Here is an 18,099-nt window from a genome sequence, read left to right as displayed (position 1 = left end):
AGTGCAGAGGATGGAGTGTTAGGAGGAGGATGAGTAATGCATACCAAAGACGGAATCGAACCTACAGAATTAACTGCCACGTGCTGGATTTTTTTTGCACTATGACGAGCATTCACTAAGAACACTGGTCCTCATTCTGAGTTGGACATAAAGTGCCAGCATAGGCGGGCATCCAAGGCTATAACATTTACTATATTATGCTAATGCAAACATCTGTCCATCTAAGTGAGTATCCAGCCATTTCCAATTACGTGCATCACTCTGTCCACTGTTTCCCATCTGTAGCTGCAGGCGTCATCAATAGTATCGACAAACACTTCTATCCACACCGCACTGTGTACAATAAATCCGTCTGAAATAGGCACACCATCTCCCTCCGCACGCCTCACACAGGCTCTGAAGTGGGGCTACACGCCCATGATACTTACATGATACTTACCTGGAGACGCACTGTCTGCACATTTTACAAACACAGCAATCTGGCCAAGCATGGACTAAACCGTCTCATATCCTCTGTAGGTGCGTACGCATGGTGCAGAGCGTGTGCAATCTGCGATTGCTTCTTTGCGGAGCATGTACAGTCTGCGATTGCGTCTTTGCGGAGCATGCGCAGTCTGCTGATAATTACCACAAACATCTCCTTTAGGACTTGCTTCCTACTCAGAATCAGGCCCACTGTTCCTAATATTTCTTTTAAAGTTGATACTATTTAATTCTTGCTATATACAGCTCAGGTTTGACACTTTAAAAGCAATGGGAAAATGCTATGTGCATGCAGACTTGGCTCACTATGGGATAGATGTACTAAGCCTTGGAGACTGATAAAGTGGAGAGAGATAAATCACCAATCAATCAGCTCCAAACTTTCATTTTTCAAACACAGCCTGTAACAGGGCAGTTAGGAGCTGACTGACTGGTACTTTATCTCTCTCCAAGGCTTAGAACATCTCCCCCTCTATCCCTCATTAAAATATCATCTCAGTTTAAACAAACCTAGAAGTATAAAGAGACCACTCCTGTTACAGACTGCAAATGTATATGTTTGATTTGGGCCATGCGCAGTCCCAGGTTTTTCTGTGGCAGATGCGCAGTATGCTGAAATCCACAACATGCGTCTGCAAACCCTGACTCATCCAAATCAGGGGGTAATTCCAAGTTGATCGCAGCAGGAATTTGGTTAGCAGTTGGGCAACACCATGGGGGTAATTCCAAGTTGATCGCAGCAGGATTTTTGTTAGCAATTGGGCAAAACCATGTGCACTGCAGGGGAGGCAGATATAACATGTGCAGAGAGAGTTAGATTTGGGTGGGGTGTGTTCAATCTGCAATCTAATTTGCAGTGAAAAAATAAAGCAGACAGTATTTACCCTGCACAGAAACAAAATAACCCACCCAAATCTAACTCTTTCTGCACATGTTATATCTGCCTCCCCTGCAGTGCACATGGTTTTGCCCAATTGCTAAAACAAATCCTGCTGCGATCAACTTGGAATTACCCCCCATGTGCACTGCAGGGGAGGCAGATATAACATGTGCAGAGAGAGAGTTGGATTTGGGTGTGGTGTGTAAATCTGCAATCTAAATTGCAGTGTAAAACTAAAGCAGCCAGTATTTACCCTGCACAGAAACAAAATAACCCACCCAAATCTAACTCTCTCTGCACATGTTATATCTGCCTCCCCTGCAGTGCACATGGTTTTGCCCAACTGCTAAAAAAATTCCTGCTGCGATCAACTTGGAATTACCCCCCCTGGCCCATTGTCTCACTGCTCATAGCCATATAACGTATATTTCTGAGAGTGTTTCTACTTGAACATGTAGATATATTTCACCACCACTAGATGCCACCATTGCACCTTATATGATACTGCTATCATACTATACCAAGCTTTCATCAATTACATGTTTTCCTATTTTCCACAGTGAGGGTAATTGCAATAGTAAGACAGGGGTGGACAAATTATTTTCAGGAACCAAACAAAAAAATCTAGGAGCCAGCAGAGTATTTATTTTTAGGCAGTATTAGGTTCAACAGAAATTACTCCTAAAACTTGGGCTCCATCGATAACTTACGGTATTTAGATGAAATGGATACTTAGGGTTATGGAAAAGGAGAAAGTTGTAAGAAAGTGTAACGTGAAAGATATAAAGTATTGCTAGTTGTGGGGGTTTTTTTTATATAAATTGTCTTGTTTCTTGTTCTGTATATTGTCTGTCTGAGGTGTTTTCCATGTTGAGTTTATCTTTGGGGGTGCTGTTTTTTTAAGTCCTCTGCGTGTTTCCTTGTGTTAGTGTGGTGTGATTGTTTGTATTTTATTTTCCTAATGTTTTATATTTTTGCTTGTGTATTTCTGATAAAAAAACAGTTATGTCTAGTGAAAGACATTACAATCCTCCATAGCCCAATTGGATGATACTCCTGTCAATCAATCTTGCCGGTCAAAATTAATTATACCCCTTTTACACTGCACACAAAGGTCCAGCCCGAGTCAGCGAACACAGGTTTCAAGCCATATCACAGCGGCTTGAACCCCGTTTATATCGCAGGCTGGAAATAGGTTATTGCCAGATCTTCCTTCTGCCGGCACTTGGAGATGACCTCACCTCCAAGTGCCGGAGAGATTGCTCTCTATACAGTGTAAATGGGACCCAGATCGGATGACCCAGGTTACCCGTTTACACCGCTCCATTGCATGAGTCTAACCTGGCTCTCAGACAAAAAAACGAAAGGACAGAATTGTATTTTTTGTTGGCGCACTTAGGGGGTCATTCCGAGTTGTTCGCTCGTTGCCGATTTTCGTTTTACTGCGATTAGTCGCTTAATGCGCATGCGCAAGGTTCGCAGAGCGCATGCGCTTAGTTATTTTACACAAAAGTTAGGTATTTTACTCACGGCATAACAAAGCTTTTTCATCGTTCTGGTGATCGTAGTGTGATTGACAGGAAGTGGGTGTTTCTGGGCGGAAACTGGACGTTTTCTGGGAGTGTGCGAAAAAACGCTGGCGTTTCTGGGAAAAACGCGGGAGTGTCTGAAGAAACGGGGGAGTGTCTGGGCGAACGCTGGGTGTGTTTGTGATGTCAAACCAGGAACAAAACTGACTGAAATGATCGCAATGTAGGAGTAAGTCTGGAGCTACTCAGAAACTGCTAAGAAATTTCTATTCGCAATTCTGCTAATCTTTCGTTCGCAATTCTGCTATGCTAAAATACACTCCCAGAGGGCGGCGGCTTAGCGTGTGCAATGCTGCTAAAAGCAGCTAGCGAGCGAACAACTCGGAATGAGGGCCTTAGAGAGGAAATTGATGTGTTGACATATTGGTAATTTTTAATAAGACTTAACTTTTATTATATTAGCTAAAATATCCTGTTTAGTGAAATATAGACATACATATGTGAAAAATGAATAACAGTGATAATGAAAATAGCTTCCGGGCTCACTGTGTTGTTATTCCTATATTGTTAGACTGTATATGTGATCACTGAATCATCTATTAATTCTATACAGGGGGTCTGTAGTCATGTATGTAATCCTTTTGGATTTCCCAAATAGGCACAATGTCCACTATATTTACCACGTAGGTGAGTTAATGATGAAAAGACAAAGGATATTATTATTATATCCCACACAAAGATAAGTCTGCTAACTATGGTGTTATTCACTCCTCCATACCACGTCTATTATTCAGACAAAGGTTCGAATTATACAATCCGTCATCTGCATAAAATAATGTTTGAACATAGCAGGTAGTGGATACTATCTGTATACCTTTATTAAGGATATGTTCATATACATTCCACAGTATAATCCTGCTTTACATCCTTGTTTGGACTCTATTATGTATGGCCTGCTGACAATGATATCAGGTATCTTAATAAATATCTCCCTGATAATTCAGGTTGGTATTAATTACAAAGAAGACAAACGTATATCACGTCTAGTATACAGGTCCTTTTAGTATATATATATATATATATATATATATATATGAGTCCCAATATTAGCAGACAATGGTATGAGAGTTTGTATGAAATTATATAATAAACACCATGGGGTATATTTACTAATATTCGTGTTTTAGCCGTTTTTAAGGGTGTTTGAACTCGAATGGTATCGGGTGCATTTTACTGCAACTTTTTGAATCCTGATACGGTCATTTACTAAGCTGCCGAGTTTTCCTCATTCGTCTTTTCCGATGTCGATGTGATTTGTAATGTCAGGCAGTGTTTTACGGGAGTGATGAGTAAAACACTGCCTGTCAAAACACAAGGAATCCCGGACGGATCTGTGAGATCCGTGCAGGGCTTCATTGTGTACCTTAAAAACAGTGTTTAAAGAGTTAAAAAACAGAAAAAAAAATTGCGTGGGCTCCCCCCTCCTAAGCACAACCAGCCTCGGGCTCTTTGAGCTGGTCCTGGTTGCAAAAATACAGGGGGAAAAATGACAGGGGTTCCCCCATATTTAAACAACCAGCACCGGGCTCTGCACCTGGTCCTGGTGCAAAAAATACGGGGGACAAAAAGCGTAGGGGTCCCCCGTATTTTTTGAACCAGCACCGGGCTCCACTAGTCAGAGAGATAATGCCACAGCCGGGGGACACTTTTATCTTGGTCCCTGCGGCCCTGGCATTAAATCACTAACTAGTCACCCCTGGCCGGGGTACCCTGGAGGAGTGGGAACCCCTTAAATCAAGGGGTCCCCCCCTCCTACCACCCAAGGGCCAGGCGTGAAGCCCGAGGCTGTCCCTCCATCCAAGAGCGGCGGATGGGGGGCTGATAGCCATAGTGTTAAAAAAAGAATATTGTTTTTTGTAGCAGGACTACAAGTCCCAGCAAGCCTCCCCGCAAGCTGGTACTTGGAGAACCACAAGTACCAGCATGCAGGGGGGAAACGGGCCCGCTGGTACCTGTAGTTCTACTACAAAAAAAATACCCCAAAAAAAACAGAACACACACACCTTGATAGTATAACTTTATTACATCCATGCACACTTAAATACACACATACTTACCTCTGTTCACACGTGGCTCGGTCCCCTTCTCCACGTAGAATCCACAGGGTACCTGTAAATAAAATTATACTCACACAATCCAGTGTAGATCGGTCCTCTTCTACTTGTAATCCGCGTACTTGGCAAAAAAACAAACCGACAAACCCGAACCACGCACTGAAAGGGGCCCCCTGTTTACACATGGGACCCCTTTCCCCGACTGCCGGGACCCCCCATGACTCCTGTCAAAGAGGGTCCCTTCAGCCAATCAGGGAGCGCCACGTCATGGCACTCTCCTGATTGGATGTGCGCTCCTGAGCTCTCTGTCAGGCTGCGCACTGAAGATACAATGTAGCGCATAGGCGCTCCATTGTATCCAGTGGTGGGAACTTTGCGGTCAGCGGTTGACCGCGAGTAACCTCAACCGCTGACCGCAAAGTTCCCACCATTGGATACAATGGAGCGCCTATGCGCTACATTGTATCTTCAGTGCGCAGCCTGATAGAGAGCTCAGGAGCGCACATCCAATCAGGAGAGTGCCATGACGTGGCGCTCCCTGATTGGCTGAAGGGACCCTCTTTGACAGGAGTCACGGGGGTCCCGGCAGTTGGGGAAAGGGGTCCCATGTGTAAACATGGGGCCCCTTTCAGTGCGTGGTTCGGGTTTGTCTGTTTGTTTTTTTGCCAAGTACGTGGATTACAAGTAGAAGAGGACCGATCTACACTGGATTGTGTGAGTATAATTTTATTTACAGGTACCCCGTGGATTCTACGTGGAGAAGGGGACCGAGCCACGTGTGAACAGAGGTAAGTATGTGTGTATGTAAGTGTGCATGGATGTAATAAAATTATACTATCAAGGTGTGCGTTCTGTTTTTTTGGGGGTATTTTTTTTGTAGTAGAACTACAGGTACCAGCGGGCCCGTTTTCCCTCCGCATGCTGGTACTTGTGGTTCTGCAAGTACCAGCTTGCGGGGGAGGCTTGCTGGGACTTGTAGTCCTGCTACAAAAAAACAATTTTCTTTTTTTAACACTATGGCTATCAGCCCCCCATCCACCGCCCTTGGATGGGGGGACAGCCTCGGGCTTCACCCCTGGCCCTTGGGTGGCTGGAGGGGGGGGACCCCTTGATTTAAGGGGTTCCCACTCCTCCAGGGTACCCCAGCCAGGGGTGACTAGTTAGTGATTTAATGCCAGGGCCCAAGATAAAAGTGTCCCCCGGCTGTGGCATTATCTCTCTGACTAGTGGAGCCCGGTGCTGGTTCAAAAAATACGGGTGACCCCTACGCTTTTTGTCCCCCGTATTTTTTGCACCAGGACCAGGTGCAGAGCCCAGTGCTGGTTGTTTAAATATGGGGAACCCCTGTCATTTTTTACCCTGTATTTTTGCAACCAGGACCAGCTCAAAGAGCCCGAGGCTGGTTATGCTTATCAGGGGGGACCCCACGCAATTTTTTTTCACGATTTACACATTTTTACACTAAACAGACCTTTTCCCATTGATAACCATACACAGATCTCACTGATCCGTGCATGATTATCCAAACTCGCCTTGAAAAAGCAGGTCTATTTTTTTTCCTGCTTTTTTTAACGATTCGCAAAAAAATAGACCCGCAATTGAGCACTCGAAGAGACTAACACCCAAATACGAATGAATAGTGAATACCCGTGTTCTATGAAATAACAGCCGCATTTGACCGATGGTCTATTCATTCGTATTTCTGAACTTTGTCATTCAAACCATTACGAATAGGCCAAACACTGCCGAGATTTGTGCTTAGTGAACTCCCGGATTGAGACTTTGAAAAAAAAAACACAAATCGGACAAAATCGAATTATTAGTAAATACTGGCCCATGTCTAATCATACAGATTTATCATGTGTATCATCATTATGTATGATCGTTATATTTTGATCTTTGTCGTTCACCTATAAATTATTTTAAGTGTGGACATTGGGCACACTGTATTGGTTATTCCTAAAGTTTAATCAAGGTTCCTCTAGTCCCAAAGATGGCAATCATTGATTCTATTTATTCCAATTGTAATTATGAGGAAAATATCATTCAGTTGAAGCTGTAGTATGCAGGAATAAATATGTACTGTCAGTATAGATATCTCATATAATTTATTCCAATATTATAATGATGAAAAGAATGTCATTCAGTTGGAGCTATAATACACAGGAATGAATATGTGCTGTCAGTACAGGGATCTCCTATGATTTATTTCAATATTTGGATTATATCCTATCTGTTATCACAGGTAACCGAAATACTGCATGTCTCTATTCACAAAGTCATTTTTCAGTCTCCCAGTAGCTTCCTACTGATACACTGTGGCTAACAAAAAGACAATTCTGTCCTTTCGTTTTTTGTCTTCTACTATTATTGTCTTAGGCAGCACCCCCATCCTGTGGATCCTATTACAGATGACATGAAGAATTGGGGAGTCATTAAGTAAACAAAACTTGTGCAGAAAACTTTCCCATTTCCACTTTCCTTTGTATATAACCTGGCTCTCAATCTGGTTTGACCCTTTTACACTGAGGGTCGACACGGCAATACTCCGAGTTTATCGGGCTGTGTGACACTCCTTTAAGACATAAGACTCTGGAATTTGCCGGGTCTAGCATGCCGGCAAAGGACTATTTCACACTAGACAGTTTTCACCGGCCGGCAATAAGGTGGACGATTCTTTCACACACATTTTTTTTTGCTGCTGCTACATATACACGCAGCATTAAACATTTCTCCAGTTGTGTGCGAAAGGGCAGTGACGGTCGTTAACCCGGGTATGGGAAATAGGCCAAATTTCCACGTCTCAGCCCCGACCCTGGTAAAGAGCATAGTCTGGGACCCGGGACTTAGCAAAAACCTGAGATTTAGATGCATGTCTTAACAGGGTATGAAAGGGATAGTAACTTACCTGCTGTTTCAGCAATCCCACCTGTCTGAGCCTAGTCATTTGATATTTTTTGGGTGAGTTTGCCCGCGGGTTTCTAAAGTACTTCTATTCTACTCTTCCATGGTCTAAAACATTGATGGTGCTTTGATACTCAGTTCTATTCTTAAGTGTGCAGTCCTGCAGCAATTTCTGCCTTTGGAAATGGGTAGATTTTGCACACATGTAACAAGCCTCTTATGTGACTGATTTTTTTTTCTTTGCTTTAAATGTACTGAACAGCACTATAATGGGACATTTCCATCCAGCGTTTTTTATTGACACTAAAACATTTTCTATGATTTTGTTTTGCTTAACTATAGTTAACCATGTGATAATATTTAATATTTTTTTCTTTTTACTGCAATATTATGCAAAAAAAATAAATGTTGCTTAATCACAGCTGTAATTAACATGAATACATGTAACGTGGATGTCATGTGCAGATTGCTTGGAAATGAAGGAAATGTCCGCACAGATTTACAGAACTATTTTTTGTGAATGAAAAGGCAGCTCAGTAATCTCAGCACGGAGGTTGTTATATGAGTCTCTTACTATCTATAGGCGTGTGCACAGAGGGTGCAGGGTGTCCCCAGACACTCCTTATCGTCGGAAGCCATCTCTTTGTCAGCAAAATTACAGATGCTGCCAGTATTCTGATCAGTTGACAGTGTCAGTCACTCAGTGAATTAGATGATGCAGTTGTGCCCTTCCATAGGCTTCACGCCCTAATTATCCCTACCCGCCGAGGACGTGAGGATGGTAAAGTGCAGTGGGTTGTACATGTATTATATAAAGTACACAGTCATCATATGAATTGGGTGCACTACTGAGCTTCATAATATGATCATAGATATGTGAGTAAATGGGGGAAATTATGATGATACAGCGCAGAGTGCACCTCTCCAGATAGCCCTGGGTGCACACCCTAATTAAGGGGCAGATGTATTAAGCCTGGAGACGGCATAAGGAAGTGATAAACTAGTGATAAGTGCAAGGTGATAAACACACCAGCCAATCAGCTCCTAACTGTCAATTTGAGCTGATTGGCTGGTGTGTTTATCACCTTGCACTTATCACTGGTTTGTCACTTCCTTGTTCCTTCTCCAGGTTAATACATCTGCCCCAGTTGTGCTGCACATGCCAATGTATACAATGCACTGTTATGCACAATAGGAATTATCTCTTTGTAGAACAGTACTGCCAGGATTAGTTACTTCGACATCCAATTAGAACTCCTAAACGGCTGAATTGGATGAACAATATATTTTTAAACCTTAAGATGTAAAAATAAGATTTTACTCACCGGTAAATCTATTTCTCGTAGTCCGTAGTGGATGCTGGGGACTCCGTAAGGACCATGGGGAATAGACGGCTCCGCAGGAGACTGGGCACATCTAAGAAAGATTTAGGACTATCTGGTGTGCACTGGCTCCTCCCCCTATGACCCTCCTCCAAGCCTCAGTTAGGAACTGTGCCCGGAAGAGCTGACACAATAAGGAAGGATTTTTGAATCCCGGGTAAGACTCATACCAGCCACACCAATCACACCATATAACACGTGATAGGAACCCCGGTTAACAGTATGATAACAAATGGAGCCTCTGAAGAGATGGCTCACAACAAAACCCGATTTTTGTAACAATAACTATGTACAGGTATTGCAGACAATCCGCACTTGGGATGGGCGCCCAGCATCCACTACGGACTACGAGAAATAGATTTACCGGTGAGTAAAATCTTATTTTCTCTGACGTTCTAGTGGATGCTGGGGACTCCGTAAGGACCATGGGGATTATACCAAAGCTCCCAAACGGGCGGGAGAGTGCGGATGACTCTGCAGCACCGAATGAGAGAATTCCAGGTCCTCCTCAGCCAGGGTATCAAATTTGTAGAATTTTGCAAACGTGTTTGCCCCCGAACAAGTAGCTGCTCGGCAAAGTTGTAAAGCCGAGACCCCTCGGGCAGCCGCCCAAGATGAGCCCACCTTCCGTGTGGAATGGGCTTTTACAGATTTAGGCTGCGGTAAGCCTACCGCAGAATGCGCCAGCTGAATAGTGCTACAAATCCAGCGCGCAATAGACTGCTTAGAAGCAGGAGCACCCAGCTTGGTGGGTGCATACAGGATAAACAGCGAGTCAGTCTTTCTGACTCCAGCCGTCCTGGAAATATAAATTTTTAGGGCCCTGACTACGTCCAGCAACTTGGAATCCTCCAAGTCCCTAGTAGCCGCAGGCACCACAATAGGTTGGTTCAAGTGAAAAGCTGAGACCACCTTTGGGAGAAACTGAGGACGAGTCCTCAATTCTGCCCTATCCATATGGAAAATCAGATAAGGGCTTTTACAAGACAAAGCCGCCAATTCTGAAACCCGCCTGGCCGACGCCAAGGCCAACAGCATGACCACTTTCCACGTGAGATATTTTAAATCCACAGTCTTAAGTGGTTCGAACCAATGTGATTTCAGGAATGCCAAAACCACATTGAGATCCCAAGGTGCCACTGGGGGCACAAAAGGAGGCTGAATATGCAGTACTCCTTTGACAAAAGTCTGAACTTCGGGCAGTGAAGCCAGTTCTTTTTGGAAGAAAATCGACAGAGCCGAAATCTGGACCTTTATGGACCCCAATTTGAGGCCCAACGTCACCCCTGCTTGCAGGAAGTGCAGGAATCGACCCAGTTGAAATTCCTCCGTCGGGGCCTTCATGGCCTCACACCAAGCAACATATTTTCGCCAAATGCGGTGATAATGTCTTGCGGTGACATCCTTCCTGGCTTTGATCAGGGTAGGGATGACTTCCTCCGGAATACCCTTTTCCTTCAGGATCCGGTGTTCAACCGCCATGCCGTCAAACGCAGCCGCGGTAAGTCTTGGAACAGACAGGGTCCCTGCTGCAGCAGGTCTTGTCTGAGCGGCAGAGGCCAAGGGTCCTCTGTAAGCATCTCTTGAAGTTCCGGGTACCAAGCTCTTCTTGGCCAATCCGGAACCACGAGTATGGTTTTCACTCCTCGCCTTCTTATTATTCTCAGTACCTTGGGTATGAGAGGTAGAGGAGGAAACACATAAACCGACTGGTACACCCATGGTGTCAGTAGAGCGTCCACCGCTATCGCCTGAGGGTCTCTTGACCGGGCGCAATATCTTTTCAACTTCTTGTTGAGGCGGGACGCCATCATGTCTACCTGTGGTTTTTCCCACCGGTTGACCAGCATTTGGAAGACTTCTGGATGAAGGTCCCATTCTCCCGGGTGGAGGTCGTGCCTGCTGAGGAAGTCTGCTTCCCAGTTGTCCACTCCCGGAATGAACACTGCCGTCAGTGCTAACACATGATTCTCTGCCCATCTGAGAATCCTTGTGGCTTCTGCCATCGCCATCCTGCTTCTCGTGCCGCCCTGTCTGTTTACATGGGCGACCGCCGTGATGTTGTCTGACTGGATCAGTACCGGCTGGTTTTGAAGCAGGGGTCTTGCCTGGCTAAGGGCATTGTAAATGGCCCTTAGCTCCAGGATATTTATGTGAAGAGAAATCTCCTGATTTGACCACAGTCCTTGGAAATTTCTTCCCTTTGTGACTGCTCCCCAGCCCCGAAGGCTGGCATCCGTGGTCACCAGGACCCAGTCCTGTATTCCGAATCTGCGGCCCTCTAGTAGATGAGCCCTCTGCAGCCACCACAGCAGCGACACCCTGGTTCTGGCCGATAGGGTTATCCGCTGTTGCATCTGGAGATGGGACCCGGACCATTTGTCCAACAGGTCCCACTGGAACGTCCTTGCGTGGAACCTTCCGAATGGAATTGCTTCGTACGAAGCTACCATTTTTCCCAGGACTCGTGTGCATTGATGTACCGACACTTTTCCTGGTTTTAGAATGTCTCTGACCAGAGATGACAATTCCTCGGCTTTTTCCAGTGGAAGAAACACTCTTTTCTGGTCTGTGTCCAGAATCATTCCCAGGAACAGAAGACGTGTCGTCGGGACCAGCTGTGACTTTGGAATGTTTAGAATCCAGCCGTGCTGTTGTAGCACTTCCTGAGAAAGTGCCACCCCCACTATCAACTGTTCTTTGGACCTCGCCTTTATCAGGAGATCGTCCAAGTACGGGATAATTAAAACTCCCTTCTTGCGAAGGAGTATCATCATTTCGGCCATTACCTTGGTAAAGACCCTCGGTGCCGTGGATAACCCGAACGGCAGCGTCTGGAACTGATAGTGACAGTCCTGTACCACAAATCTGAGGTACTCCTGGTGTGGAGGGTAAATGGGGACATGCAGGTACGCATCCTTGATGTCCAGGGATACCATGTAATCCCCCTCCTCCAGGCTCGCAATAACCGCCCTGAGCGATTCCATCTTGAACTTGAACCTCTTGATATAAGTGTTCAAGGTTTTTAAATTTAAGATGGGTCTCACCGAACCGTCCGGTTTCGGTACCACAAACATTGTGGAGTAGTAACCCTTTCCTTGCTGAAGGAGGGGTACCTTGACGATCACTTTCTGTGAATACAGTTTTTGAATAGCCACCAACACTGCCTCCCTGGCAGAGGGAGTTGCCGGCAAGGCAGATTTTAGGAAACGGCGGGGGGGAGACGTCTCGAATTCCAACCTGTACCCCTGAGATACTACTTGAAGGACCCAGGGATCCACTTGTGAGAGAGCCCACTGTGTGCTGAAAAACCTGAGACGTGCCCCCACCGTTCCCGAGTCCGCCTGAGCAGCCCCAGCGTCATGCTGTGGACTTACCGGACCCAGGGGAGGACTTCTGCTCCTGGGAACTAGCTGTGTGCTGCAGCTTTTTCCCCCTTCCTCTGCCCCTCGGCAGAAAGGATGAGCCTCTAGCCCGCTTATTTTTCTGGGGCCGAAAGGACTGTACCTGATAATACGGTGCTTTCTTTTGCTGTGGGGTAGCCTGTGGCAAAAAAAGTCGATTTCCCAGCAGTAGCTGTGGAAACGAGGTCTGAAAGACCTTCCCCAAAAAGTTCCGCCCCTTTATAGGGTAAAACTTCCATGTGCCGCTTGGAGTCGGCATCACCTGACCATTGCCTAGTCCATAACCCCCGTCTGGCGGCAATGGGCATAGCGCTTATTTTTGATGCCAGCCGGCAAATATCCCTCTGTGCATCACGCATGTATAAGACCGCGTCTTTTATATGGTCAATCGTTAACAAAATATTGTCCCTATCCATGGTATCAATGTTTTCCGACAGGGAGTCTGACCACGCAGCAGCAGCACTGCACATCCAAGCTGATGCAATAGCGGGTCTCAATATAATGCCAGTGTGTGTGTATATAGCTTTTAGGGTACTTTCCAGCTTTCTATCAGCAGGTTCTTTTAGGGCGGCCGTATCCGGAGACGGTAGTGCCACCTTCTTTGATAAGCGTGTCAATGCTTTATCTACCCTAGGGGGTGTTTCCCAGCGTGACCTATCCTCTGGCGGGAAAGGGTATGCAGCCATTAACCGTTTAGAAATGATCAATTTCTTATCTGGGGAAGTCCACGCTTCCTCACACACCTCATTTAATTCGTCAGATGCAGGAAAAACTACTGGTAGTTTTTTCTCACCAAACATAATACCCTTTTTTGTGGTACCTGGGGTATCATAAGAAATGTGTAAAACATTTTTCATAGCCTCAATCATATAACGGGTGGATCTATTGGAGGGTACACTCGTCTCATCATCGTCGACACTGGAGTCGGTATCCGTGTCGACATCTGTATCTGTCATCTGAGGTAGCGGGCGTTTTATAGCCCCTGATGACATTTGAGACGCTTGGACAGGCACAAGCTGAGTAGCCGGCTGTCCTATGTCGTCAAACCTTTTATGTAAGGAGCTGACACTGTCACGTAATTCCTTCCATAAGTCCATCCACACTGGTGTCGACCCCGCAGGGGGTGACATCACATTCACAGGCATTTGCTCCGCCTCCACATCATTATCCTCATCATACATGTCGACACAGCAGTACCGACACACAGCAGACACACAGGGAATGCTCTTACAGAGGACAGGACCCCACAAAGCCCTTTGGGGAGACAGAGGGAGAGTATGCCAGCACACACCAGGGCGCTATATAACACAGGGATATCACTATACAGAGTGTTTTCCCCTATAGCTGCCTATAATATATATATATATTGCGCCTAAATTGTGCCCCCCCTCTCTTTTTTACCCTTTCTGTAGTGCAGGACTGCAGGGGAGAGCCAGGGAGCTTCCTTCCAGCGAAGCTGTGAGGGAATAATGGCGCCAGTGTGCTGAGGGAGTTGGCTCCGCCCCTTTTTCGGCGGGCTTTCTCCCGCTATTTTATCGTTTCTGGCAGGGGTTAATATACACCTATATAGCCTCTGGGGCTATATATGGTGTTAGTTTTGCCAGCCAAGGTGTTATTATTGCTGCTCAGGGCGCCCCCCCCCCAGCGCCCTACACCCATCAGTGACCGCAGTGTGTGGTGTGCATGAGGAGCAATGGCGCACAGCTGCAGTGCTGTGCGCTACCTTGGAGAAGACAGAAGTCTTCAGCCGCCGATTTTCCGGACCACCTTCTTGTTTCTGGCTCTGTAAGGGGGACGGCGGCGCGGCTCCGGGAACGGACGACGAGGTCGGGTCCTGTGTTCGATCCCTCTGGAGTTAATGGTGTCCAGTAGCCTGAGAAGCCCAAGCTACCACCACTTAGGTAGGTTCGCTTCTTCTCCCCTTAGTCCCTCGTTGCAGTGAGCCTGTTGCCAGCAGGTCTCACTGAAAATAAAAAACCTAAACTATACTTTCTTCTAGGAGCTCAGGAGAGCCCCTAGTGTGCATCCAGCTCAGCCGGGCACAGAAATCTAACTGAGGCTTGGAGGAGGGTCATAGGGGGAGGAGCCAGTGCACACCAGATAGTCCTAAATCTTTCTTAGATGTGCCCAGTCTCCTGCGGAGCCGTCTATTCCCCATGGTCCTTACGGAGTCCCCAGCATCCACTAGGACGTCAGAGAAAAGCAAATATGCCAAACTGATCTGTCTGGATAATGGGGCTCAGAATATAAGATCCCATACAGTCGTGTACACACACAGCATAAGGTATACAGCTGCAATGGGCTTTAAAGTAATCCTATATAGATAATCTGCAAGTGGGATCACATTCTGATTCCTTGACTTTCCATAGACATATCTCATGGCAAGAGAGATGCTACTTCTTTGGGAGGACTGACTGCTGCTGCAGCAAGGGTGATCTCCAGCTCAGGTTTTAGTGAAGAAACAGGTTCCTCTCTCATAGAAGAAATGGAACCTGGAGTGGAGGATAAATTTTATATTTAGTAAATTACTGTAGTTAATACAGTTTCAGTGCACATACTGACTGTATATAGCTGCATTTGGCCTATGACTACTAGACAAGTGATGTGAGGAGACTGTGAGGAATATGACGACCAGTGAAGTCCATGCAGAGCTACAGTATTACAGAACATCCACACATGCGCAATAGCTGAGGATTGTGCAGGAGTTATTTCTAAATAAATGAAAAGTAAAGCAGCCATATACAATGAGCACTGCAGCGGCTCTTACTGCAGGCACCTATTACAGCTTTCCTCCAGCCATACATGCCTCGCGCTTCCAAACACCGCGTTCTTCTGCGGGCGCTGCTCTGCGTGTACGAGCGCTGCTCTGACTGCGGCTGCGTGCGTGCACCACACTGCTCACTGCGGCTGACCTCTGCGCTGCGGTTCCCAATACTTCCCTTCCCACTCGGAAGGCTGCCCCGCCTCATCTAGAGAGACTGCTGCTACCGTAAGAAACCTATTATAGGTTCATTTGTTAGCGCACATAACGGTGGTAAAAGGAACGACCAGAATTGCGCTCCTCTTATACTAAATACTGCATGCTGGGATCAGAGTTAGACCTGTCCCTAGTCCTGCGTTTTCCCCATGCAGGCCGCGGGGTCAGGCTGGCACCACTGATCACACCTAGGGGGCGTATTATCCTTGCCCAGTTGTTGGCGTTTCTGAGGCTGAGTGGGAACCAAGAAACTACCCTACTGTGGCAGCAGAGCTGAGGTAAGTAGCTTGCGACCTGGTGGTGACATGAGGTGTACTGCGTCTGATGGGAGGCTGACTTCATGTATAGTTCGCTATCAGATTGTGAAAGTACCATGTTTTCTAGGCTCTCTTGGTCTTTCTTAATAAAGTGACCCTTTATAGCATAAGTTCTCTCCAGGGGTGCTGCATGCTTTGTTAGTGCTTTGCTGTGACCATTATGATTAATGTGACTAGTAGTGCCAGTGTCAGGACTCAGGAGAGTTACTGGTGTAGGTCAGTGGTGGGCAGCATGAGAGTGATGACATATGATATGGCAGCTGGATGTAGAGTTGTAACTGTGTTTCCAGAGACCATACTGCACTCATACCACCTATATAGCAGGTTGGCCCATGACTGAGTTGTCAGGTCTTCTCATAGACTGAAGCTGGCCATCAGGGCTGGTGCTAGGGCGTTCGGCGCCCCCCCCCCCTGCAAACTATAAATGCACCCTCCCTTACTTTACAAAGGGACAGCGCACATAATGCTTATACACATAATGCTCCCTGTAGTAGTGGGACTTACACACGTAGTAACTCCCCCTGCAGTAGTGATGCTTACACACGCAACGCCCCCTGTACCAGTGACGCTTATACAAGACGCAGTGACGCTTACACACGTAACACCCCCTGAAGCAGTGATGCTTACACACGTAATGCCCCCTGCAGCAGTGACGCTTACACCTTACACCGTAAAGCACCCTGTAGCATTGATGCTTACACACGTAACGCACCCTGTAGCATTGACGCTTACACACGTAATGCACCATGTAGCATTGACACTTGCGCACCGAGCACACAGCCGCCTTGTTTGCCAGCAGGGCCGGCAACAGAATTCTTGGGGCCCAGTACACAGATATCTCCGCCCCCCCTCCCACCACCACCCTCGGGATGTAGTTATGTGACCGGCAGCTCATATTACCAATGGTTACATCCCGCCCCATCTAAATCCTGACATTCGGCATGCCGACTAGCAGTGATTATTCCCACTCATGGGTGTCCACAACAACCATAGAGTGGGAATACTGAGCCTGAAGCGTGTCGAGCTTGTTGCCCTCCCCACCCCACTGCGCCGTCATTCTGCTGCTGGGATCCCACGGTCGGTATGCTGAGCGCCGGGATCCCCAACGGTGATAACACATACCCAACCCCCACCCTCGGCATCCCCTTCTTGACACATATACATATACACATATATTTATTTATATACATACATCATATATACACACATACAGGACCTAACTTGAATACAATGCCCACAGTATTTGTAAGTGTGTATATATATATAATATAGACAGGACATACAGTATATATATATATATATATATATATATATATATATATATATAGACAGGACATAGAAACGGCGGGACTCACCAGATCAAAAATGTGTATATAGGGAAAGCTGAGCATTGTACTGGGGCTGCGAGGAGTTGCTGCAGCCTATCCCACACACTACCCTCGTGATAAGCGGAAGGCTGGGCACAGTGCATCCACGAACGCTGGGTTCCTCAGTGACGGCGCCGTGCTGGTGGAGAGAGACAGGGTGGGAAGGGCAGCGCAGCGTCACAAACAGGCTGCACCAAGTTACAGGGTAAGCGGGGGAGAGGGGGAGGTCGGAGCAGCCAGGGTCTTATTTAAGTAAAGTGATTGGCGGGCGGGCGTTCAGACGTCATTTTTCATATGGGCACAGTACTGCAGCACTTGATCCCTGGGGGCACCTCTGACTCTCTGAGCCCGGCACTGGTGTCCCCATTGTCTCCCCTTCCCCTGTCGCCGGGCCTGTTTGCCATCCAGGCTATGCCCCCTGCCCAGCACACTGTGAGTCTGTGACAGGGGAGGAGGAGAGGAGGCTTCATGATGCCGGCGCCTCTGCCTGTCATAGAGTTTGACAGGCGCAGCAGCCGGCATCAGCAGGACAGGGGAACTCAGCACAGGGATGTAGAGCGGGTAGAGCGCCTCTCCCTCCTGGCGCCTACCTGCACTGCATCCCTTTGCTGAGCGGTATGCGTCGGGCCTGCTGGCCATCCACCTAAATATTATCTCCCCAACCATCCAGCTAGTTGGCTGGTGTAATGGGAATTTAGTAATGTATAGGAGCAAATGACAATCTACCATATGCTCCTAAACA

The 18,099-nt window shown here is 46.8% G+C and overlaps 1 protein-coding gene across 1 annotated transcript in view; it reads right to left on the bottom strand.

Annotated features, from left to right (window-relative positions):
* ARL14EPL (ADP ribosylation factor like GTPase 14 effector protein like) overlaps positions 1-15,655 on the bottom strand; it is a 116,639-nt gene extending 100,984 nt beyond the window's left edge. The window contains exon 1 of the mRNA XM_063964164.1: positions 15,503-15,655. The gene's annotated coding sequence lies outside the window, so the exon portion shown is untranslated. The remainder of the gene's footprint in view (positions 1-15,502) is intronic.
* Positions 15,656-18,099: the final 2,444 nt, after the last annotated feature.

This window comes from Pseudophryne corroboree, chromosome 1 (assembly GCF_028390025.1).
Source record: "Pseudophryne corroboree isolate aPseCor3 chromosome 1, aPseCor3.hap2, whole genome shotgun sequence".
NCBI lineage: Eukaryota > Metazoa > Chordata > Amphibia > Anura > Myobatrachidae > Pseudophryne > Pseudophryne corroboree.
The sequence above is the reverse complement of the archived record's forward strand: the minus strand, read 5'-3'. Positions and strand labels throughout refer to the sequence as shown.